Raw genomic sequence first — 27,006 nt, forward strand, 5'->3', positions numbered from 1 at the left:
AAGAGAGAGTTGGATGGTGACAAGGGACAGATGGAGAGAGAGAGAATCTTAAAACGCTCCACACTCAGTGGGAAGCCGAACATTAAGGTTTGACCCCACAACCCTAAGACATGAGATAGATCATGACCTGAACTGAAATCAAGGATCAGACTGACTGAGCCACCCAGGTGCTCCTTAGATTTTTTTAAAAAATGGTCCGTCAGAGCTCATTGGACAGTTAAAACTATTAAAGAAATGCTGCTGCTCCTTGGGCTCCTGATTTCCCTGGAGGTTCTAGAGGAAGGCTGCACACAGGCTCATTGACAGCAGTCTGTGCTGAGGTCCTTAGGGACTCAGAGTGGCGTTTTTGAGCATGGTGTACAGAGGCCTTTCTGGATTTGGATGTGGTTGAAGAAGGAAGAGAGAAAGCAAGGCCAGGAGTATGAAACGGAGGTTTACGCTAGTAGACACCTTGGGGTTTTTTCCTTCTTGCAGTAAAATGTTGAAAATTATTTGCAGCCTGACTCTTCATTGGACAGTTTGTTTCCAAGGGTTATTTGCCTCACCTCAGATCTTTAGTGAAATTTTATGTGTAATTTTTTGTATTTATTCCACCTCGGGAACAGAAGACACCTGTTCAGTGTTGCACTTTAGACCGGTGTGTTTTATTAATGCAGCTGTGACACAAAGTCTCCTTTACCTTTTCAAAATGTTATGGCTTTAAATTATGATTTATTTTGATTGTGGAATAAATACATGAATGAAAAATCTTTTTCTTTCTTTTTTTTGGGGGGGGAGATATATATAGTTTTAATAAAACCCCCGTGCACAATTAAACTTGATTAAAAGCCTGGAGAATGCTAAAAGTAGTAATGAGTACAAGAGGCTGTGGAGAGAAGGTGCGGCCTTCCTTGCAGTCAGTAAATGCTGGCAAGCAACAGGACACAGGGTTTCACTTGAGCATCGGAGAAGCAAAGAAGTTGCCTTGTCGTCCTAGGTTGGTGGCAGATTTGCTTTTGCTCCCAAATCTGGGCGTGTTCTTGGTGAGGGTGGAGCGCACTCTCTGCGACAGGGAAAAAAAAAAAAAAAAAACACTAGATATTTTGTAAAGATTGTTTGATTCTTAACAAAGTCACTCTGTGCTAAAAGGAACAGTGATAGTGAAACCAGAAGTAGTAAGCATGAAAAAGTTTTTTTGTTTTTTTTTAAAGTTGCTTTTTATAGATTAAGTGAGAAATGATGGTTGCTTGGAATTTTGTGGTTGGGGATATGGAGAGAAAGTAGTAGATTCAAAGTATAATCTGAGAGTACAAGAGAGAGATTTCAAACTTATAGACAGTGTACATGGCTGATGGACAAGATAATTATTTGTTCCCTTTGGAATAAAATGATTATAATATAATTACTACTGTTATGATGAGGGTTTTGATTAGGAAGTTGGCTATTGCACAATCCATATAAAGCCATATTTGTCATGCAGTTTTCAAAATGGAGTATAATTAACATACAGTGCTATATTAGTTTCAGGTATAAAATATAATGATTCAATAATTCTTTATATTACTTAGTTCTCATCATAGTATACATACTCTTAAATTCCTTTATTTCATCCATTTACCCACCTACCTGTCTTCTGGCACCCCCACCTACATTTCTAAACTGGCAATCACCAGTTTGTTCACTGCATTTAAGAGTCTGTGTTTTTATTTGTCTCTTTTTTTTCTTTGTCCATCTCTTTTGTCTCTTAAATTACACATGAGTGAAATATAGTATTTGTCTTTCTTGGTCTAATTTATTTCACTCAGTATTATACCCTCAGGTCCATCCATGTTGTTGCAAGTGCAAGATCTTATTCTTTTTTATGGCCAAATACATGTTACATAACAGATATATTTATTCTAGTTCTGTGAAAAATGTTTTGGCAATCTTATAAGAATTGCAATGAGTCTGTAGATTACTTCAGGTAGTATAGACATTTAAAAAATAATGATTTGAGGAGTCAAGATGGTGGAGGACTAGCAGGCTGAGATGACATCAGGTAGCAGGAGTTCAGCTAGTTGTCAAACCATTCTGAACACCTACAAATACAACAGGAGATCAAAGAGAAGAAGAGCAGCAATTCTAGAAACAGAAAATTGACCACTTTCTGAAAGAGCTCTACAGAAAGCATTCAGGGAACAAAAGCTCCCAAGAGAGCAAATGGGAGCAGATTACTTAGCCCAGACACTGGCTAGGGCAGTGTAATTCTGCCTCAGGCAAAGACACTTGAGAATCACTACAATAGGCCCCTCCCCCTAGAAGATCAGCAAGAAATCCAGCCAAGACCAAGCTCACTGGTCAAGGAGAAGAGAGCAAATCCAGAGGAAGGGAAAGCAAAGCACAGAATTCATGGCTTTCTCCCCATGATCCTTTAGTCTTGCAAAGTTAATTAAATTTTTTAATTAAAAAATTTTCCATTCTAATTTATTTAACTGTTACTCTTTCCTCTTTTAATGTTTTCTAACTGATTTATCTTAACAATACCTTTCTTAAAAATCTTTTTGAAACTTTATTATTATAGTCATATTTTATCCTTCATTGTATCTAACTTTATCTTTTGTACACACACAGGGTTTTTTCTTCTAAAAAATTCTGGGATACAACTTCTTCTAATAGATCAAAATATACCCTAAACTAGCACGGAGTTTGTTCCAGTCTCCAGCCTGAGCAAATTCTCTCAACTTTCTTTTTCTTTCTGTTCCCAACCAACTTATCAACTCTTTAACTCTTTTTTAGAATTTTTTTAAAATTTTCATCTTTACAGTCATATTCAATCTCTTCATTGTTTTTACCCTCATTTTTGTGTGTTTGTTTCTCTCTCTCTATATATATATATTTTTTTTTTCTTTCTTTCTTTAAAGTTTTGGAGGTAGTTTCTTCTATGAGACCAAAATAATCCCTAAATTAAGTGGGTGGCTCTATTCTATTCACGTCTAATATATATATATTCTTCCTTTTTTTAAATGTTCCTTTAAAAATCTCTTTTTACCCCCTTTCTTGCCCCAACAATTTGGGGTCTCTTCTGATTTGGTTAATGCACATTTTTCTGGGGTCTTTGCCACCCTTTTAGTATTTTATTCTCTCACTCTTATATTCTTATCTGAATAAAATGACAAGGCAGAAAAATCTCACCAAAAAAAAAAAGTAAAAGAAAAAAAAAGAACAAGAGGCAGTACAGAAGGCTAGAGACCTAATCAATACAGAGGTTGGTAATATGTCAGTTTTACAGATCAGAATGATGATTCTCAAGGTGCTAGTTGGGCTAGAAAAAGGCATGGAAGATATTAGAGAAAACCTATCTGAAGAAATAAAAGCCCTTTCTGGAGAAATAAAAGAACTAAAATCTAACCAAGCTGAAATCAAAAAAGCTATTAATGAGGTACAATCAAAAGTGGACACTCTTACTACTAGGATAAATATGGCAGAGGAGAGAATTAGTGATATAGAAGAACAAATGATGGAGAATAAATAAGCTGAGCAAAAGAGAGACAAACAACTACTGGACCACAAGGGGAGAACTCGAGAGATAAGTGATAGCATAAGACGAAACAATATTAGAATAATTGGGATTCCAGAAGAAGAAGAAAGAGAGAGGGGAGCAAAAGTTACATTGGAGTGAATTATTGTAGAGAATTTCCCTAATATGGCAAAGGGAACAAGCATCAAAATCCAGGAGACAAAGACAACCTCCCTCAAAATCAATAAGAATAGGTCCACACACCGTCACCTAATAGTAAAATTTACAAGTCTTAGTGGCAAAGAGAAAATCCTGAAATCAGTCCCAGAAAAGAAGTCTGTAACATACAATGGTAAAAATATTAGATTGGCAGCAGACTTATCCACAGAGACCTGGCAGGCCAGAAAGAGCTGGCATGATATATTCAGAGCACTAAACGAGAAAAATATGCAGCCAAGAATACTATAGCCAGCTAGGCTATCATTGAAAATGGAGAGATTAAAAACATCCAGGACAAACAAAAACTGAAAGAATTTGCAAACACCAAACCAGCTCTAGAGGAAATATTGAAAGTGGTCCTCTAAGCAAAGAGAGAGCCTAAAAGTAGTAGATTAGAAAGGTACAGAGACAATATACAGTAATAGTCACCTTACAGGCAATACAATGGCACTAAATTCATACCTCTCAATAGTTACCCTGAATGTTAATGGGCTAAATGCCCCAATCAAAAGACACAGGGTATCAGAATGGATAAAAAAACAAAACCCATCAATATGTTGCTTACAAGAAACTCATTTTAGACGCGAAGACACCTCCAGATTTAAAATGAGGGTGTGGAAAACAATTTACCATGCTAATGGGCATCAGAAGAAAGCTGGGGTGGCAGTCCTTATATCAGATCAATTAGATTTTAAGTCAAAGACCCCATCACCTAATAGCAAAACTTACAAGTCTTAGTGACAAAGAGAAAAATCCTGAAAGCAGGCCGAGACAAGAAGTCTGTAACATACAATGATAAAAACATTAGATTGGCAGCAGGCTTATCCACAGAGACCTGACGGGCCAGAAAGGACTGGCATGATATATTCAGAACACTAAATGAGAAAAACATGCAGCCAAGAACACTATATCCAGCTAGGTTATTATTGAAAATAGAAGGATAGCTAAAAATCTTCCAGGACAAACAAAAACTAAAAAAATTTGTAAACACTAAACCAGCTCTACTGGAAATACTAAAAGGGGTCCTCTAAGCAAAGAGAGAACCTAAATGTAGTAGACCAGAAAGGAACAGAGACAATATACAGTAGCAGTCACTTTACAGGCAATACAATGACAATAAATTCACATCTTTCAATAGTTACCCTGAATGTAAATGGACTAAGTGTCCCAATAAAAAGACACAGGGTATCAGAATGGATAAAAAAACAAAACCCATCAATATGCTGTCTACAAGAAACTCATTTTAGACCCAAAGACACCTCCAGGTTTAATATGAGGGGGGGGACTAATTTACCATGCTATGGGACACCAAAAGAAAGCTGGGGTGGTTATCCTTATACAGATATATTAGATTTAATGTCAAAGACTATAATAAGAGATGAGGAAGGACACTATATCATACTCAAAGGGTCTGTCCAACAAGAAGATTTAACAATTTTAAATATCTATGCCCCTAACATGGGAGCAGCCAACTACATAAGCCAATTAATAACAAAATCAAAGAAACACATTGACAATAATGCAATAATAGTAGGGGAATTTAACACTCCCTCACTGAAATGGACAGATCATCCAAGCAAATGATCAACAAGGAAATAAATCCTTAAATGATGCACAGACCCGGTGGTTATCACTGACATATTCAGAACGTTCCATCCCAAAACAAAAGAATACACATTCTTCTCTAGTGCACATGGAACATCCTCCAGAATAGATCATGTCCTGGGTCACAAATCAGGTCTCAACTGGTACCAAAAGGTTGGGATTAATCCTTGCATATTTTCAGACCACAATGTTCTAAAGCTAGAACTCAACCACAAGAGGAAATGGGATTGGGAGGCAGACAAACCATAAGAGATTCTTAATCTCACAAACAAACAGGGTTGCAGGAAGGATGGGGGTAGGGAGACAATGAGGAAGGTATGTGCTATGGTGAGTGCTGTGGACAACGGGGAAGGTATATGCTATGGTGAGTGCTATGAAGTATGTAAACCTGGCGATTCACAGAGCTATACCCCTGGGGCTAATAATACATTATATTTTAATAAAAAATTAAAAAATAAAAAAATGATTTTTCCACTTCTGAACATGGAATATCTTTCTATATGTTTGTGTCATCTTCAGTTTTTTAATCAGTGTTTTGTTGTTTTCAGAGGGCTTTTCCCCCTTTGTTAATTTTATCCCTATAATTTGAAATGAGATTATTTTCTTAATTTCTCTTTCTGCCACTTCATTATTAACATGAAGAAATGCAACTGATTTTTGTTTATTAGTTTTGCATCCTGCAACTTTACTGAATTCATTTATCAGCCCTAGTAGTTCTTTAATGAAATCTTTAGGGTTCTCTATGTATAGTATCATGTCATTTGGAACTAGTGAAAGTTTTACTTCTTCCTTACCTATTTAGAAGATTTTTATTTATTTTTCTTATCTGATTTCTATGGCTTTGACTTCTAGTGCAATGCTGAGTAGAAGCAGTGAGAGTGGACATTGTTTTCTTTTTCCTAATATTAGAAGAAAAGCTCTCAGGTTTTCATCATTGAGTATGATGTTAGCTGTGGGTTTTTTTTTCTGAATGGCATGTATTATGCTAAGGTATGTTTCCTCTAACCCTCCTTCACTGAGAATAGGTTTGTCACATGCTTTTTGTCCATCTATTGAGATGGACATTAGGTTTTTATGTATCAAGTTGATTGATTTGTGAATATTGGACCACTCTTGTATCTTAAATGCCTCTATACCATGGTGAATGAATTCTTTTGTAATGTATTGTTGGATTCAGACTGCTAATGATTTTGTTGAGGACCTTTTTAAAAGACTTATATATTTATATTTGAGAGAAAGAATGAGCATGAGCAGAAGGGACAGAGGAAGAGAGAGAGAATCTGAAGCTCACTTCATACTGAGCTCATGGCCCTGATATCATGACCTGAGCAGAAACCAAGAATCAGATGCTTAACTGACTGGCCATCCAAGAGCTCCTTGTAGAGGATTTTTTGAAAATTTATTCATCAGAGATAGTGGCCTGTTTTTTTTTTTTTTGTTTTTTGGTTTTTTTTTTTGGTTTTTTATTTGTTTGTTTGTTTTTTTAGTTTATATCTGGTTTTGGTTATTGAGGTAGTGCTGCCCCATAGAATGAATTTGGAAATTTTCTTCCCTCTTCTATTTTTTGGAATAGTTTGAGAAGAATAGGTATTAATTCTTCTTTAAACATTTGGTAGAATTTGTCTGTGATGACATCTGGCCCTAGGCTTTTGTTTTGGGGATATTTTTGATTACTGATACAATTTCATTGCTAGAAATCAGTCTGTTCAAATTTTCTACTTCTTTCTGATTCAGTTTTAGAACATTACATGTTTCTATGAATTTATCCATTTCTTCTAGCTTGTCTGATTTGTTGACATATAATTTTTCATAATATTCTGTTAAAATCCTTTGTATTCCTATGGTGTCAGTTGTTATTCTTCATTTCTAATTTTATTTTTTTGAGTCCTTTTTTTTCTTGATGAGTCTGGCTAAAGGTTTATCAACTTGTTTATCTTTTCAAAGCAACAGCTGCTGGTTTTACTTATCTGTTTTATTGTTTTTAGTCTCTTTTTATTTCTGATATCATCTTTATTATATATTTTTCTATTGGCTTTGGGCTTTATTTGTTCTTTTTCTAGCCCCTTTAGTTACAAAATTAAGTGTTTGTATGAGATTTTTCTTCTTTTTTGAAGTAAGCCTGTATTGTTATAAACTTCCCTCTTAGAACAGCTTTTGTGGCATCCCAAAGATTTTGGACCATTGTGCTTTCATTTTAATTTGTCTCCATGTTGTCTTTTTAAAATTCTTCTTTGATTTCTTGGTTGACCTTCATTGTTTCGTAGCATGTTATTTGGCTTTCTTATATTTATATTCTTTCCAGGTGTTAAAATAATTTAATAAATTTTCATACTTTTAAGTGAATTCCTCCTTATACTTTCAATCTGGCATCAAAATCACATTCAGATATGGTATTTAGCTATTATCTTGTACATCTAAACCATTTGTTAAAATGTTGAATTTGAGTATTCTACATCAGTTAGTAAATAGTCACAGACTGTGCCAAGTCCTGATTTGCTCCTTTCCCTTTATCAGGACTTCTGGACCTTCTTGTAGTCCGAAAATTAGAGAACCTAGCCTAGAATAATTGGGAATAGACACAACTCTGTTCTAGTTTTATGGTTTAGTGCCTGTATCTACTCAAAATGTTAATGCCCAAACACACATTTTTCATAAAATAGAAAACCAAATCTTTATACTTATTCAGTTTTTCTCCTGCTAAGATTTCCTGGCAAGACTCATTACACATTTTTCCTCATCATTTTTGAGAGGTAGTGTTATAAAGTTTTGTATTATGATTACATTAAATATATAGAAAGATTTAGAGACATTGAACATTTTTACAAGATTGTAAATTTATAGTTAACAACATGGTTCCTCCATATAGACCATTTTCCCCCTGGATCTCAAAATAGATTTATAATTTCTGTTGCATAAATTCTAAACATTTCTAAAAAAGTTTATGATTCTAGATTTTATGTTTAAACATTTTGGGTGGGAATTTTTAAAATTGTACTTACTAAATGTTATTAAAGTTTAAGAAATATTTATTTTTTAACATTTGCTGGTACACCTGACCACCTTACTGAAATCTCAGAATTTTCAAGTGGTTTTTATTTCTTTGCACGTTATGCTTATAAATTCAAATAATTTTATTGATGAATAATGATCATTTTCATTCCTTCTTTCCTATATTTATATTTCTTGTGTACGCATTATATACATCAGCATTTTCATTAAATATTTATGGTTTCCTTCTGGGCAGATGTAGAATTATACTCCCTTACTCCTTCAAATTGGGTATGACACAGTGGGTTGCCTTGAACCATATTTATGCATGTCATTTCCAGGTGGAATCTTTAATAGCCAGGTAATAATTGACCATCATTCCTATTCTCTGACCCATAACCAAATCAGAGATGAGTGTTACACCAGCCTAGGAACTTGAGCGATTATGTCATATGTTCAAAAAAAATAATAATAATTAGATCAGTAGCATAAGATACTCACTTTTTAAAAGAACATTAACTTTTTTTTTAAACAAATGAAATTTGAGGATTATGTGCACATTATTTCCTCTTTGTATCTATGGATATTTACAATGACTCTAGAATGGGTGGAAATAGTTAATGGTAGGTGTCCCACCTAAACAACACTATATAATCATACCCTGCATCTAATATTCAGTATACATCCTGCCTAAAAGAAATTTTATAAAATATACTAAATAAGGTTAATATCAATCTGTACTTTCAGATCAAAGTGAATTTCCTTTTTCCTTTTTATAATTTTTCTATGAATAAATTTAAAAGTATTCCACTCAGAAAATAAATGGTCATGTCAATTTTTGCATATATAAATGTGCATACATACCTACATATATATTTTTATTTACAAAAACAGTATTGGTTAAAATTATGCAAGGTTAAATCAAACAAATTGTATCATCATATACATGTTTTATATATGATATTTTATATACATATACAGTACACATACATACTTATCTATTGTATAAAGAGCTTCTTGAGTGGAGAGGACAATTGCTTATTTTTTATATTTTTCTTTAAATTATCATATGCCTAGAATTATATCAAGTTCAGGAAATATATTTTGACTGAAGTTCTAACTGTAAATGCTACTGTGTCTTACTGTTCCTGTACTCTTCATGTCAAATAATTTGTGTACTTACATTATGAAAGGTTGTAAAGCTTGGCTTTCTTTGTTTAAAAAAAGAAAAATATATATATTTAATATTCCTTTCCACTATAATAAAATGCTGATATAAGCAAAGCTTTAAATGACTATATGTGTGTGTGTGTATGTGTGTGTGTAATGCTCTGCTTATAGTTTAATAATGTCAATTATTATTTCATGAGGCACCATTAACTTTTATGATAGTTTTTCTACACATATAAAGTCACTGCCCATTTGATGTCCTGGATAGTCTTAATTTAAGATTGGTATAAATAATTGCATGCACAGGGCTCCAGTTACCTTTTTAAAGAGCATATTTTAATTGAGTTTGAATTCCTAGTCAAGGAGACAATAATTAGGATGCCAAACATAAAATCAATCATCCTTATCCAAGACTCTTCCTTTATGCTAATCTTTAAGACTGGAGTAATTAACAAATATAATATATATCTTATGCATACAACCTGAAGGCAATGGATTTATCCAAAATCAAGTGATCTTACCTCTAATTTAAATTTTAATCTATAAAACATTGCATAAAATCTGAAGGCTTCCTTGTTGTCTTAACTGTTTTATCTCCAACCTAACTTTGTTCTACCTATTCATCTTTAAAGACAAAATATTCTTTACAAGAGTTACCAATTTGAAGTAGAAAGTAAATTTCTTCCTACTCTGTGAAGTATGATTAATGGATATAGTAAACAATTTTTTAAATGTGGTATTTCAAATACAAGAATGAAATAACAGAAATGAGATATAACATAACAATAGAGGAAATGTGGTGATAAATATAATTTGTATGACAAAATAGCTAAATATCACAGACACTCTAAAAATTGCAGTTAAATTATGAGTTAAAGTAATGTTTATTCATTTATATAAATATATCTAGAAGACATCACTTCTGTCTTTCTGGAAGAGACAAGAAATGAATATTAAGATGGAGAATGTACTCATTCCTAGATGACTTGCGGATTATTATGGTCTCATTAAAAACAACTAGATACTGCGTTGACAGTTTTCAGTTTAGAGGTTTTTGGAAGGGATATTACTTACCATGTTATTTTTCCTACCTTCCTTTTAATTCCTAAAATTCCAAAATTATACTGCCACCTGTTCCAGAGTTCTCAGCTGAAGATGCTCATGGGTTGCAAGTCACTAATAATGTAACTTAGTTCTCAACATTCTCAGACATTGTATGTTTTATTTTTAATTCAAAATTCCCAGGATGGTAAATATGAATTCCCAACTTAAAGCAATCAGTTGTAACTAGGAGACCAAGTCCAAAATTGGGGATATGAGAGGAAGCTGTTATTGTGAATAAGGCAGTGTTTTCCAGCAAATATGTGTTATAATCTTTTAGCACATATTTGTGACTCCTATTCTGACTTTCTCTTCAATCTTACCTTGTATCATTGTTTCTATATCCCACTATCCTGAAAGCATTCTGGTTTCCCCGTTTCTTGTCCACAGTAAACTTTTTTCTCCACTGTAGACCATTCATTTCCTGTTTTTTCTTCTTTTTTATTTATTTTTTAATTTAAATTCAAGTTAGTTTACATATAGCGTAGTATTGATTTCAGGAGTAGAATTTAGTGATTCATCACTTACATACAACACCTGGTGCTCACCACGCAGACCCTCCTCAATGTTCATCACCTATTTACCTATCACCTACCCACCTCTCCTCCATCAACACCTGCCTGCAGCAACTTCTTACTAGACACGTCTCTGGAGGCAAGGGAAACAAAAACAAAAATGCACTATTGGGAACTCATCAAGATATAAATCTTCTATACAGCAAAGGAAATAATTGACAGAAATAAAAGGCAACTGATGGAATAGGAGAATATATTTGCAAATGACATATTGGATAAAGGGCTTCTATCAAGAGCCTATAAAGAACTGGTCAAAGTCAACACTCAGAAAATAAAAAATCTAATTAAGAAATGGACAAAAGAAATAAGTAGACATTTCTCCAAAGAGGACATACACATGGCTAAGAGACACATGAAAAAATGTTCAGCATCACTCATCATCAGAGAAATACAAATCCAAATCACAATTAGATACCACCTCAGCCCCTGTCAGAATAACTAAAATTAACAACACAGGAAACAATAAATGCTGGGAAGGATGCAGAGAAAGTAGAACCTCTTACACTGTTGATGGGAAAGCAAATTGGTGCAGCCACACTGGAAAACAGTATGGATGCTCCTCAAAAAGTTAAAACTAAAACTAAAACTACCCTACCACTCAGCAATTGCAATACTAGTTATTTTTCCAAAGGATAAAAAATGTTGATTCTAAGGAGGACATGCATTCAAATGTTTACAACAGCAATACCCACAGTACACAAATTATGGAAAGAATCCCAATGTCCATTGGCTGATGATGGTAAAGAAGAGATGAGATAATGACATGGATGGAGCTAGAGCGTATCATGCTTAGTGAAATAAGTCAATCGGAGAAAGACAACTATCATATGATCTCCCTGATATGAGGACATGGAGAAGCAACATGGGGGGTTAGGGGGATAGGAGAAGAATAAATGAAACAAGATGGGATTGGGAGGGAGACAAACCATAAATGACTCTTAATCTCACAAAACAAACTGGGGGTTGCTGGGGGGAGGTGGGATTGGGAGAGGGGGAGCGGGCTATGGACATTGGGGAGGCGAGGTGAACCATAAGAGACTATGTACTCTGAAAAACAACCTGAGGGTTTTGAAGGGTCAGGGGTGGGAGGTTGGGGCAACCTGAGGGTTTTGAAGGGTCAGGGGTGGGAGGTTGGGGGAACAGGTGGTGGGTAATGGGGAGGGCACGTTTTGCATGGAGCACTGGGTGTTGTGCAAAAAGAATGAATACTGTTAGGCTGAAAAAATAAATAAAATGGAAAAAAAAATAAAAAAATATATATATTTTACTCAGTCATCAAAAAGAATGAAATCTTGCCATTTGCAACAATGTGGTAGTACTACAGTGTATTATGCTAAGCAAAATAAGTCAGTCAGAGAAAGACAAATACCATATGATTTCACTCGTATGTGGAATTTAAGAAACAAAACTGATGAATATAGGGGAAGGGGAGGAAAAATAATATAAGATAAATATTGAGAGGGAGGCAAATGATAAGAGGCTCTATTTTTTTTTTCAAGATTTTATTTCTTTATTTGACAGAGAGAGAGAGAGAGGGAACATAAGCAGAGGGAATGGGAGAGGGAGAAGCAGGCTTCCTGCTGAACAGGGAGGCCAACATGGGGCTTGATCCCAGGACTCTGGGATCATGACCGGAGCCAAAGGCAGATGTTTAATGACTGAGTCACACTGGCACCCCAAGACTCTTAACTACAGAGATCATTTCCTATTTCTTCTAGCTGGAATGTGTCTCTATACATCTAGAATTTAATCTGGGTGGGGTCTCTGTTTGCATGCCTGCCTTTCACAGGTAGAGGACCTATGGAAATTAGCTTCCTTACCATATATGATCTATCTCATCACCTTTTGTCCATCCTGCAAATAATTTATCACGACCTGTAGTTTTCTACTTTTCTGTTTTCTTATTCTTATTGTCATCAGAATTTAAATCCCATGAAGACAGAATTTTTAAATCCTTATTACTGCTATGTTTCCAGTGACTAGTTCAATAAATATATTTGGAAATGAATAAATACAAAAAATTTGATAGTTAAGAGTGAGCTTGAATATCCCCCTCCTATTTCATAATTTTAAAACAGAGAATTATCAGCTATGTCAAATGATTAAATATAATTGGTGAATAAATATTTTGTTTCTGTTTTTGTTTTAATTCAAGTTAGTTCACATAGGTGTACAATATAGAAATTCAACAGTTCCATACATCATCCTATACTGATCATGACTATTCTACTCATTAATCCCCTTTTTTATTTAATTCATCCCACCACCTCCCTTTCCTGGCATACAAGTTATTGATGCAAAAAATGAGAAAATCACACATACTGTTAGCATTACCGGGAGTTAATGTTCAAAATTCTTGTATAACAAAGAAGTGTGGTACTATGCTTGAGAGTATGTGATCTAGAAACAAAGTCAGTTTAAATTCTAACTTGATATGTTCTCTTTATGTCACTTAATGTCTCCATGACTCAATTTTTGTATCATGTTGAGAGAATAATATCTATAAAGTAGATTTTTATGGAATTAAGTAAATGATTTTATGGAATTAAGTAACTAAATATGTAAAATGCTTACAACACTAAAAGATGTTGTCTATAAATGTGTTCTTTTTTAAGACTGGAATTTTCATTATTCATTTGTTTACTTATCTGAAAATGAACTGCGCAAGAACTAACTAGCTTCTTAGTAAATTGCTTAGAAAAGTAGCAATCCAATGAGATGACATTGTATATACCTTTATAATGGTAGGTCCATTGGCAAATGTAAGTGCAATATTCAATATTTAAACTTGGATCATATTTATTAACCTAAGTCAATCATTATAATTACAGTGGTACCTTTATTTTATAAATTATGGATTTTTTTCTGCAATGTAATTTTAATTTACCTTTTCATCTACTTACCAACTTGAACACAGGGAGGGAAAATTACTGCTTTTTAACAGTATATGATTATCTTGTTTATTTATGCCCAGAGCGAAAATGATGAATTTGCTGTTTAAACTGAATGACACTAGACCATTACTGGCAATAATTGTCATTCTACAGCAAAAATCTCACTTTCATTTTTGCTCAAGGCAGAATATGTCGCTTTTTTTATGTTTAGAACAGAAAGGAAGGAAAGAGATTATCAGCCTAACTATTTGAATCCTGGGATAAATATGAACTATGTCTTGGAATCCAATGTCTCTCTCTCTCTTCTTAATGTAAGGGTTAGCCTAAATTTTATTTACCTTATAAAGTGAAGAAAAAAGTTTATCATAATAGTGAAAGTGCTCCCGAAATTACTTTCCCACTTAATGAAGATCATTTAAGGTTTTCCTTTTAATAGTTTAAAAGTTTGTTGTAAAAACAAAATGTAGCTGATTTCACAATTTGGATATAAAGATCAGAATAGATGCTCCTGAAATACTTTCCCACTTAATGAAGATCATTTAAGGTTTTCCTTTTAATAGTTTAAAAATTTGTTGTAAAAACAAAATGTAGCTGATTTCACAATTTGGATATAAAGATCAGAATAGATGTAAATGAGAACAATGAGCATAAAGATTTATGTCAAAAAATATCTGCATAAGTAATGGCTATAAATTTCCCACATTTGGAGAAAAAATTAGTTTATACATACAAAAAGTCCACAGAACTCCAAATAAAATAAGGTCAAAGAAAATCCCACGAAGTTACATCATAATGATATTGCATAAAGCCAAAAATAAAGAGAAAATGTTGAATGCAGCAAGAGAAAAAAGACATGTCACATTTATAAAACAATGAATCAAAAAATGGGTTAGTTTTTATCAGAAATAAGAGAAGCCATAAAATAATGAAATGACATATTCAAATCTTGTAAGACAAAATCTGTCAACCATAAGTTCTTTATACAGTGAGACTATTATTTTAAAATGAAGGAGAATAAACAAATTTCTAGACAAATCAACAGAGTTTGCTAGCAGACCTATGTACAAGAAATTATTAAGTAAAATTGTTGAAATGATGCCAGATGTTATTTGAAATGGCAGAAAGAGAAAAGCACCAGAAAAAGAAAAGCACCAGAAATAACATTATCTAAATTTATTTTCAAGTCTTACAGCTGTTAAAATAGAAATAAATATATCTGATAAAATTGTAATATGTAAAGTTAAGTATTTTTCAAAATGTAGTTGAAATAAATATGCCTGATGATATTGTACATGAAAATTTGTACATGAAAATTTGTACATGAAAATTGAGTGATTTTTGCTTAAATCAGGTTATTTATAATTTAATATCATCAATTTAGTCTATATTTATATGCACTATTGAAAATCTATTTATTTTAAAAGACAAAACAGGTAAATTTTAATGTCTGGAAAACAATTATAAAGGAAGAAAGAATTTTCCCTCTACTCTTCTAGGTTCTTGGCTGAGATGTCCCTGTGATAAAGGATAGATAAATGAGAAAAACAAACAGAAGTTAAATAACATATGTATTTCCTGTATGGATGAGAGATACCTAGGGAAACTGAGTAACTCCCAGAAATGGCCCAAGTCACCACCTTAAGATCACCTAGTGCTAAAGATGAAAGAAAGGTGTTGGGGATAGTTGGGAGGCCAGTCATTGGAAGCTACCAGGAAAAACACACTAAACAGGGTATATTTATTATGATTTGATCACCCGCCTCTTCCTGGTAAAGAGATAGAGAGACAAATGGAGATTTCCCTTATAAATGCAAATTCTCCTATAAAAAGGTAACTTTTACTCCATTTTCAGAATTACTGTGCAAAAACAAGGTTTATGCAAAACATGCATATTTTGGGGTGACATATTCTATTACCCTTTAGCTGTTACATGACTCTGACACTATTATAAACAGATAAATCTAGACTTCTCAAATATTCTCAAAAGAAGGGTTTTAGGTGAAACAGAGTCTTTGGCAGCTGCCTTGAATTATCCATCTAAAATAGCCCACCCCAGGGCGCCTGGGTGGCTCAGTGGGTTAAGGCCTCTGCCTTCAGCTCAGGTCATGATCTCAGGGTCCTGGGATTGAGCCCCGCATCGGGCTCTCTGCTCAACAGGGAGCCTGCTTCCCTTCCTCTCTCTCTGCCTGCCTCTCTACTTGTGATCTCTGTCTGTCAAGTAAATGAATAAAATCTTTAAAAAATAAAATAAAATAAAATAAAATAAAATAGCCCACCCCTAGCGTACCACTAAACATAAAGGAGTTCAGCTGTAATCAGTAGAATCCACAGATGTCCCAAACCTGGAACAGTTAACTTTCAGCCAGTCCATGGTAATAAGAACTAAATAAATGCTTATTGATATATGCCCATGAATTTTGGTTGTTTATAATACACTGTGGCAAAACATAATAGTTGGAAATAATAGGAGAGTCAGGATTTAAACACCATCTGTCTTTAATTTATTGGCTACTTATGATTCGGAAAGTTTCTTAAAATTCAAGCTTCATCATTCAAGTCGTGTGGATGATAATACTGTATTTGAAAGCACTTAATGAGAGGGGCATGTGATCATTACCTAGTAGGATAATGACCTTTGTCAAATGCAGCAGTAATAAAAGTATACAAATATCTCATATTAAATATTCTTTTTTTTTTCAAATAACTTCCTCACCAATTTTTTTATTAAATTAATGGATGCATTTTTGAATGCTTACTATGTGTCAAGCTCTTTGCTGGGCTCTAGGAATGAAATGATAAGGAAAACAGACTCAGTGCCTGTTCTCCTGTACTTTAGAGTTTGGAAGAAGAAATAAAAAATTAAAAAAATAATAATATAAAGGTGCATAAACAATTGCAGCAAGTGCTATAAAGTGCTATATATGATGATATGAAATTTAAAGAAGTGAGATCTAGTCTGGCCTGGAGGTTTAGAGAAGACATTCCTAAGAAATGCTGCTAAAGATAAGTTTCAAGCAAATTGCCCTTATTATTATTATTATTATTGGATGAAAGAATTTATTTATTTATTAATTTATTTTATTAAGTATTTTTATTAACACATAATGTATTATTTGCCCCAAGGGTACAGGTTTGTGAATCGTCAGGCTTACACACTTCACAGCACTTATCATATCACATCCCCTCCCTAATGTCCATAACCCAACCACCCTCTTCACACCCCACCCAGCAACCCTCAGTTTATTTTGTGAGATTAAGAGTCTCTACAGTTTGTCTCCCTCTCAATCCCATCTTGTTTCATTTTTTCCTTCCCTACACCCCAAATCCCAACTCTGCCTCTCAAATTCCTCATATCAGGGAGATCATATGATAATTGTCTTTCTCTGATTGACTTATTTTGCTCAGCATAATACCCTCTAGTTCCATCTATGTTGTTGCAAATGGCAAGATTTCATTTCCTTTGATGGCTACATAGTATTCCATTATCTATCTATCTATCTATCTATCTATCTATCTATCATCTATCTATCTATCTATCATCTATCTATCTCAGATGTCCATCAACAGATGAATGGATAAAGATGTTCTTATTATTTATACTCAAATTTGAAACCCATAATTTTGAAATAAAGTTATAGAAAGCTCCTAAACATGACAGTACTAGAAATACACATAACAATACTGTACCACATAATTAGAACAAATAAAAGAACAGAGATGATCAATGATACTAAAGAAAAATATAAGCTTTCTATCACCTCTACACAAAACATTAGCAAATATTATTAATTAATATTTGACAATCAGAATGTACAATCAAAATACACATACATACATATACATATAAATATATATAGGTGTGCTGGGTGGTTAATTAATAAAAAAATTCTATTACTATAATCTGGATTATATCATTTGGGGTATTTTTTCAGTTTCTTTTTTTCAAATTGCAATTCATTATATTCTTTTCTCCCAATTTTATTTTATTTTCATTTTTTTCTTTAGATTAAAAAAATAATTAGCATATAATTCATTATTTGTTTCAGGGGTACAGGTCTATGATTCATCAGTCTTACACAATTCACAGTGCTCAACATAGCACATACCCTCCCCAGTATCCATCCACCAGCGACCCCATCCCTTACACTCTCCTCCATTCCAGCAACCCTCAGTTTGTTTCCTGAGATTAAGAATCTCTTAAGGTTTGTTTCCCTCTCTGATTTCATCTTGTTTCAGTTTTCCCTCCCTTTCCCTATGATATTCTGCCTTGTTTGTCAAATTCCTCATATCAGCGAGATCATATAATTGTCTTTCTCTGATTGATTTATTTTGCTTAGCATAATACACTCTACTTCCATCCATGACATTGCAAATGTTAGGATTTCATTTTTTATGGCTGCATAATATTCCATTGTGTCTATATACCACTTTTCTTTATCCATTCATCTGTAGATGTACACCTAGGTTCTTTTCATAGTTTGGCTATTGTGGACATTCCTGCTATAACATTGGAGTACACATGCTCCTTTGGATCACTACATTTGTATATGTGGGGTAAATATTCAGTAGTGCAATTGCTGGGTGGTAAGATAGTTCTATTTCCAACTTTTTGAAAATGAAACTTTTACATACTCTTTTCCAGAATGGCTGCAGCAGCTTGCATTCTCACCAACAGTGTAGGAGGGTTCCACTTTTTCCACATCCTTGCCAACATCTGTCATTTCCTGACTTGTGAATTTTAGCTATTCTGACTGATGTGAGGTGATGTCTCACTGTGGTTTTGATTTGCATTTCTTGAATGCTGAGGGATGTTGAGCACTTTTTCATGTGTCCATTGGCCATTTGGTTATCATCTTTGCAGAAATGTCTGTTCATGTCTTCTGCCCATATCTTGACTGGATTATTTATTCTTTGAATGTTGAGTTTGATAAGTTCTTTATAGATTTCGGACACTAGCCCTTTATCTGATACATCATTTGAAAATATCTTCTCCCATTCTGCCAGTTGTCTTTTGGTTTTGCTGACTGTTTCCTTTGCTTTATCTTGATCAAGTCCCAAGAGTTCATTTTGCCCTTGCTTCCCTTGCCTTTGGTGATGTTCCTAGGAAGAAGTTGTTGCCTGTGTTCTCTTCAAGGATTTTGATGGATTCCTCTCTCACATTAAGGTCTTTCATCCAATTTGAGTCTATTTTCGTGTGTGGTGTAAAGAAATAGCCCAGTTTCATTATTCTGCATCTGGCTGTCCAATTTTCCCAACACCATTTTTTGAAGAGACTGTTTTTTTTCCATTGACTATTCTTTCTTGCTTTGTTGAATATTAGTTGACTATACAGTTGAGGGTCCATACCTGGGCTCTCTGTTCTGTTGCATTGGTCTACATGTCTCTTTTTGGGCTAGTACCACTCTGGCTTCATGATTACAGCTTTGTAATAGAGCTTGAAGTCTGGAATTGTGATGCCATCAGCTTTGGCTTTCTTTTCCAACATTCCTCTGGCTATTCAGGGTCTTTTTTCATTCCATATGAAATGTAGGATTATTTGTTCCATTTCTTTGAAAAAGAAATGTGCTATTTCAATAGGAATTGCATTAAATGTGTTGATTGCTCTAGGTAGCATAGACATTTTCACAATATTTATTTTTCCAATCCATGAGCATGGAACATTTTTCCTTTTTTCTTTTTTTTTTTGGTCTTCCTCAGTTTCGTTCATGAGTATTCTTTAGTTTTCTGAATATAGATTCTTTGTCTCTTTGGTTAGACTTATTCCTATGTTTCTCATGGTTTTGGGTGCAATCGTAAATAGGATCAACTCCTTAAATTCTCTTTCTTCTGCCTTGTTGTTGGTGTATGGAAATTCAACTGATTTCTCTCCATTGATTTTATATCTTGACACTTTACTGAATTCCTATATTAGTTCTAGCAGTTTTGTGAAGGGGTCTTTTTTTTTTCCACATGAAATATCATATCATCTGCAAATACTGAGAGTTTGACTTCTTCTTTGCTAATTTGGGTTCGTTTTATTTCTTTTTTTGCCTGATTGTTGAGGCTAGGACTTATAATACTATGTTGAATAGCAGTGGTGATAGTGAACATCCCTTCCATGTTCCTGACTTTAGGGGAAAAGCTCTCAATTTTTCCCCATTGAGAATTACTTTCACTGTGGGCTTTTTCATAGATGACATTTATGATGATACTGAGATATGTACCCTCTATCCCTACATTGCAAAGAGTTATGATCAAGAAAGAATGTTGTATTTGTCAAATCTTTTTTCTGCAATTATTGAGAGTATAATATGCTTCTTGTTCTTTTAGTTATTATTGTATTATATGATATTGATTGACTAGTGGATGTTGAACCAACCTTGAAGCCCAGGAATAAATCCCACTTAGTTGTGGTGGATAATCCTTTTAATGTACTGTTGGATCTTATTGGCCAGTATTTTGGTGAGAATTTTAGCATCCATATTCATCAGGGATATTGGTTTGTGATTCCCCTTTTTGATGGGGTCTTTGTCTGGGTTTGGGATCAAGGTCATGCTGGACTCTAAAATGAGTTTGGAAGTTTTCCTTCTATTTTTATACTTTGGAACAGTTTCAGGAGAATAGGTATGAATTCTTCTTTAAGTGTTTTGTAGAATTCTCCTGGGAAGCAATCTGACCCTGGGCCCTTGTTGGAAGATTTTAGATTACTACCTCAATTTCTTTCCTGGGTATGAATCTATTCAGGTTTTCTGCTTCTTCCTGCTTCACTTTTGGTAGCTTATATGTTTCTAGGAATACATCCATTTCTTCAAGATTGTAAAATCTTCTGCCATATAGTTGCTCATAATATACTCTTACAATTGTTTGTATTTATTTGGTGTTTGTTGTGATCATTCCTCTTCCATCCATGATTTTATTAATTTGGGCCTGTTCTCTTTTCTCTTTGATAAGTCTGCCCAGGGGTTTATCTATTTTATTAATTCTTTCAAAGAAGTAGCTCAAAAAACCAGCTAGTTTTGTTGACCTGTTCTACTATTCTGGAAGCTTTTTTCTCTCTCCATCTATTTTCAGTGACAACCTGGCTGGATATAGTATTCTTGGTTGCATATTTTTCTCATTTAGTGCTCTGAATATATCATGCCAGTCATTTCTGGCCTGCCAGGTCTCTGTGGTTAGATCTGTTGCCAGTCTTATGTTTCTACCATTGTAGGTTACAGACCTCTTGTCCCAAGTTACTTTCAGGATTTTTTCTTTGTCTCTGAGACTTGTAAGTTTTATTATTAGATGACTGTGTGTTGACCTATTTTTATTGATTTTTAGGGGCAATCTTTGTGCCTCCTGGATTTTAATGTCCGTTTCCTTCCCCAAGTTAGAGAAGTTCTCTACTATAATTTGTTCCAATGTACCTTCTGCCCCTCTCTCTCTCTGTTCTTCTTCTGAGATCCTAATTATTCTAATATTGTTTCATCTTATGGGATCATTGATCTCTTGAATCCTTCCCTCATTAACCAGTAGTTGTTTCTCAGATTCTTTATTCTCCATCATTTGGTCTTCTATATCATTAATTCTCTCTTCTGCCTCATTTATCCTAGTAGTTAAAGCTTCCATTTTTTATTGTTACTCATTAGCCTTTTTGATTTTGACTTGGTTCAATTTTAGTTTTTTTTATTTCTCCAGAAAGGAATTCTCTAGTATCTTCTCTGCTTTTTCCAAGCCTAGTTAGTATCATTACAATCATCATTCTGAACTCTAGTTCTAACACACTACTAATATCCATATTGATTAGGTTCCTGTCAGTTGGTACTGTACCTTGTTCTTTTTCTTTTTTTTTTTTTAAAGATTTTATTTTATTTATTTGACAGACAGAGAGATCATAAGTAAGCAGAGAGGCAGGCAGAGAGAGAGAGGAGGAAGCAGGCTCCCTGCGGAGCAGAGAGCCCGATGCAGGGCTCGATCCCAGGACCCTGAGATCATGACCTGAGCCGAAGGCAGCGGCTTAATCCACTGAGCCACCCAGGCGCCCCCCTTTTTTTTTTTTGAGGTGAGTTTTTCCCATTTTGTCATTTTGTCCAGAGAAGAATAGAAGAATGAGAGAAGCAAAAGGTAAAAGGGTAACAATGATCCCAGAAAAATATACACTAAACAAATAAGAAGAGACCTGAAACTGGGGGAAAATATAAAAAAAAAAAGAAAGAAAAGAAAAGAATATCATCAGGCTGGTGAATAGAACAGAGCCACACATTAGAGTTTGGGTTTATTTTGTTCTATTTGATGGAACTGTATCCCCAAATTTTAAAGAAACAAAGACTTATATATATATTTAAAAATAAGGGTAAAAATATGATGAAGGGATGGAATATTACTGTAAAAATGATCAAAAAAATTTTAAAAAAGGATTTTGTGAGTAAGAAGTTGGTTGAAAAAGAGAAAAAATTAAAAAAAAATTTAAAAATAGAGAGAATGTGATCGGGGGGGGGGGGGACTAGAACAAAGCCATACTCTAGATTTAGGGTATAGTTTGGTCTGCTAAAAGAAACTGTATCCCAATATTTTAAAGGAAGAAAGAATATATATGTTAAATACAATAAAGGAATAGAATATGAGTGTAAAAATGAAACTTTAAAAAGACTTAAAAAGGAATTGGTACGATGTTGGTTTAAAAGGGAAAGAAGAAAAATTCACAAAAAAAACTGAGAAAGAACAAAATAAAGAAAATTAAAAAAAATAACTTTGAAAAACTAAAAAATCATGGGGAAAAAAAAACGCACATGAATTCTATATGCTGTATTCCCCTACTGCTGGAGTTTTCCAGTTATCAGTGATCAGTAAACTTGGTCTTGGCTGGATATTTGTGCTTTTCTTCTGGAGGAGGGGCCTCTTGCAGTGATTCTCCAATGTCTTTATCTGAGGCAGAATGCCCAGCCCTTGCCAGGGGCCAGGCTACATAATCTGTTCAGGTTTGATCTTTGTAGCTTTTGTTCCCTGAAAGCTTTCTGTACAGTTTTGGAGGAGGAGAATAAAGTTGAAGACCTTTCTTTGTGTCAAAGACCAATCGTTGACACAGAGGAGCCGAGAATTCAGGGCCCCACTCCTTGGTGAGCCCCCAGAGAAACTCAGTCCATCACTCCTGTCTCCCTGGTCTCCTGTTTCACTCAGTGCTCACCTGGCCTATGATTGAGCATTTCTGTCTCTGGCACACAACCCAACAAAATCCTGTGGTGTAGTCCCATGCCACTTCTCCTGTGGGGAGGAAGGGGAGTCTCTCTGGATCTACTGCTTGTTGGGTCCCTGCTCAAACAAAAGTGATCCAACTGTGCAATGGATCATGGTTTATGACAATGTCAAACTGAAAGCCCACTCCTTGACTCTGTCTTTGCTGCTGGGTTCCCACTGTGCTACTTGAGAACTCTGCCATGCTCAGGTAACCCTGGTCTTTCTGTGACCCCAAGGGTCCTGAGACCATGCTGTCTTAGCAAAGACTCCACCCCCACTAAGCCACTGGAGCAGCATCCCTCAGTAGAGCAGAATTCTAAAAGTTCTTATTTTGTGCTCCTCTTCTCTATCACTTGCGTTAAGTCAGCTGATGGAGGCTATCTCCCCCTGTGGCCCATCTTTCCAAATATCACCTCAGATTCACTTCTCTGCATGTCCTACCTCCCAGAAAATGGTTGCTCTCCTGTTCATAGAATTGTTGCTATTATTTTCTTCAATCTCCTGTTGAGTTTTTAGGTGTTCAGAATGGTTTGATAACTATTTAGCTGAATTCTTGGGACCAGACAAAATTTAGGTCTCCTACCCCTCTGCCATCTTGCTCCTCCCCCTTTCTCCTAATTTTAAGAAGCTTTCACAAAATTTCCCCCATTTTTCCCCCATTTTAAAATTATATTTTTGGGGCGCCTGGGTGGCTCAGTGGGTTAAAGCCTCTGCCTTCGGCTCAGGTCATGATCCCAGAGTTCTGGGATAGAGCCCCGCATCGGACTTTCTGCTCTGCAGGGAGCCTGCTTCCTCCTCTCTCTCTGTATGCCTCTCTGGCTACTTGTGATTTTTCTCTGTCAAATAAATAAAAATATTTAAAATAATAATAATAATAATAATGTTGCAATGGATCAACATGTCCCAATCAATTCTAAACTAGTGTGGATTTGTGACTCCTCAAGATTAACTAATAAATACATTAATCTTACATCAGTGACAAATTTGCATAAATATTTTCTATAATTCTACACTTACAGACTGCCCTGTTATAATCTCTCCTGTTCTTCTGTTTTCTATATGGAAATACCAGTATGTTACAATGTTTGCAATGGTTAACTTAATGTGTCAATTTGGCTAAACCTTAAGGTCCCACATCATTAGTCTGGGCCTTTCTGTGAGGGCATTTGCAGATGAAATGAACATTTAAATTTGTAGACTGAATAAGTAGATTGCCCTCCATTATGTGGATGCACCTCATCCAGTCAGGTGAAGGCCTGAGTAGAACAAAAAGATTGACAATTCTCCAAGGAGCAAAATTCTTGACCTATGGGCTTTGAACTGAGACATCGTTTTTTTCTGTTCTTTTCAATGAATTTATTTTTTATCTTGCCTTTGAACTTGGACTGAAACATCAGCTTTTTCTGAGTCTCAAGCCTGCTGGCCCTTGAACTGAGATAGCACCATCAACCTCTCTGGGTTTCAAGTCTTTGGCCCAGAGCAGGAACTAAGCCAGTGGTTTTCTTAGTTCTGAAGCTTACCAATCCACCCTGGAGATACTGGGACTTAACAGCCTCTATAGTCATAGATGCCAGCTCCTTAAAACAAATTTCTTTATTTATATATACATATAAATATATGTATTTATATGTATATGTGTGTGTGTGTGTGTATGTGTGTGTATGTATACATACACACATATATATATCCTACATATATCCTATATATATCCTATTGGTTCTGTTTCTCTGGAGAACCTTTCCTTAATGCATGTTATAAATGTTTTAATTAGGAAAATATTATAATTGATTTTTCTGTTTATCTTCTTTCTTTTCAAGCAAAAAATTCCATTGCATATATAAATCAAGGCAAACTTTTATTTTTTAGATTGCAGTTCAAATGAAAGCCAAACTTAAAAATACTGCTTTTGTATGTTGTATTTTTTCCTTAAAAGGGTTTCTGAAAGAGGAATATGCTACAAACTAATAGTGTCCTTCAACTTTTATAGTACATATTTAATAAAAAGTTACAATAACTTATAAGCCACCAACATCAGATAGTATTTTCCCATAGTCTTTTACATATGTAGTTTATCAGAAGAATTAGATCTTGCATTGATTTGCTGACATAGAAACTTTTAGACTTTATTAAGTTACTTTCATGACTTGTAAAATTTTCAATCATTAAAAAAAGGCAAATTGTAAAATGTAGCTCTCCAAATTGTGTAAAATATGAAAAATTGTTAATTTATGGCCATGATAGATTTAAAAAATAAGTAAAACTATAAATAGAGCTATAATACATACTCTTGTTACAAAGATTCTGCAAAATACAAATCAAATAAATAACAGAGCTTAGGAAGAAATTAAAATTTGAACAGATGTTACTGAAAACATAATTGAGCTATTTATCTTATCCTAATTTTTGCTCAAACAAAGCAGAATGCAAATAGTTGCTCATTTGTAAATTGCTTTTTATGTACTTCTTCCATTCCTGGAGCCATACGTTATTATTATTTTTTGAACCATAAGTTAAATCAGACAACACACAGGCCACATTTCTGGACATTTATTAAAAAAAAAAAGATTTTTCTTCAAGTGAAGGTCAAAGAAATATACCATTCTATAGATGAAAATCTTTTTCAAACCTTAAAGCATTTTTCAGAATTCACCAGGACACCTCCACTGCCTAATTTATTTGGTGTGAACATTTTTACTGAAGAAACTAATACCTTCCTGCACATCAGTTCTACATTGTCTCTGGATTCTTATACACATCCCAACCAGCAACATTTTGAAGGGCATTTAACTGCAATTCTTCCTTCTCAAAGTTATCTTCTCACCCTGGTGCTCCTACTTTTATATCTCACTAAGTGTAGTTTTCTATATTGACAAATTCCAGATTTTCCTGAAGAAAACTCCAGTTTTACCTCTTCTTTATACACTCTATATACATTTTCTATAGTCTCGATATCAATCTATTCCTTCCTAACTGTGATTTACAGCTACCGTCATTTTTGATTCTTAGGAGAGAATAGACAGTAAATAGGGTGAGTGTTCTTAGATTTGATTTTCAGTATAGCTCTCTCTCTCTCTCCTTCACCTTGTATGCTTTGATGTGCTTCTTGCCACTTTGTGGCATGATCCTTGATTTATTTTCATCTTATTCTACATCATCTGCTATTATCATCATCACTTTCTCTTGGGGAATCTCTCTTCTTCAAAATCATCGTTATTTGCTTAACATGTTCACATCATCTTTATTTCCTGCAGCTTCACCCTCAATAACCCATCTGCCTTATTCTGCAGTTCTTGTTACAGGAACAATGATATGGATACTTCTCTACATTTTTATTTTTTGATTTAGTTGTTTTCCTGTATCCTTATGATTCTGTTGCCAACCTCTACTTTGTCCTTTTCTTATTGATCTTATTGATATTGACTTGCCCATTTTGTTCTGGCTTCTTCTCCGTTATACAGACTGGTTGATCTATATTAAACTTCTGTCATTGCCTGTCTTAAAATATTTAACCAACCACATGTGTAGGTATCTACTGTGATATTAGCTTCTTTACCCAATATCTGTTCATAATCCTAAAGAACATTTCTCAAGTATAGTCAGACCTATTCATATTTCTCATCTTCAGAGAGGGTCAGTAGATTGTGAGGTTCTAATACTTCAAAACACACTAAATCGTGGGTAGCTTAATATCCTAAGTTATTTTTGGAATCCATCTTAATCATTCTCTTCAACAAGTGAGAACTGCACAATGGGAATGTGAATTGCCAAAGGCCATGAAGCCTCCTGA

The 27,006-nt window shown here is 34.3% G+C and overlaps 1 pseudogene; it reads left to right on the forward strand.

Annotated features, from left to right (window-relative positions):
* The first annotated feature begins 851 nt into the window (after positions 1-851).
* LOC123936821 overlaps positions 852-27,006 on the forward strand; it is a 113,613-nt pseudogene continuing 87,458 nt past the window's right edge.

This window comes from Meles meles, chromosome 2, assembly GCF_922984935.1.
Source record: "Meles meles chromosome 2, mMelMel3.1 paternal haplotype, whole genome shotgun sequence".
Classification (NCBI taxonomy): domain Eukaryota; kingdom Metazoa; phylum Chordata; class Mammalia; order Carnivora; family Mustelidae; genus Meles; species Meles meles.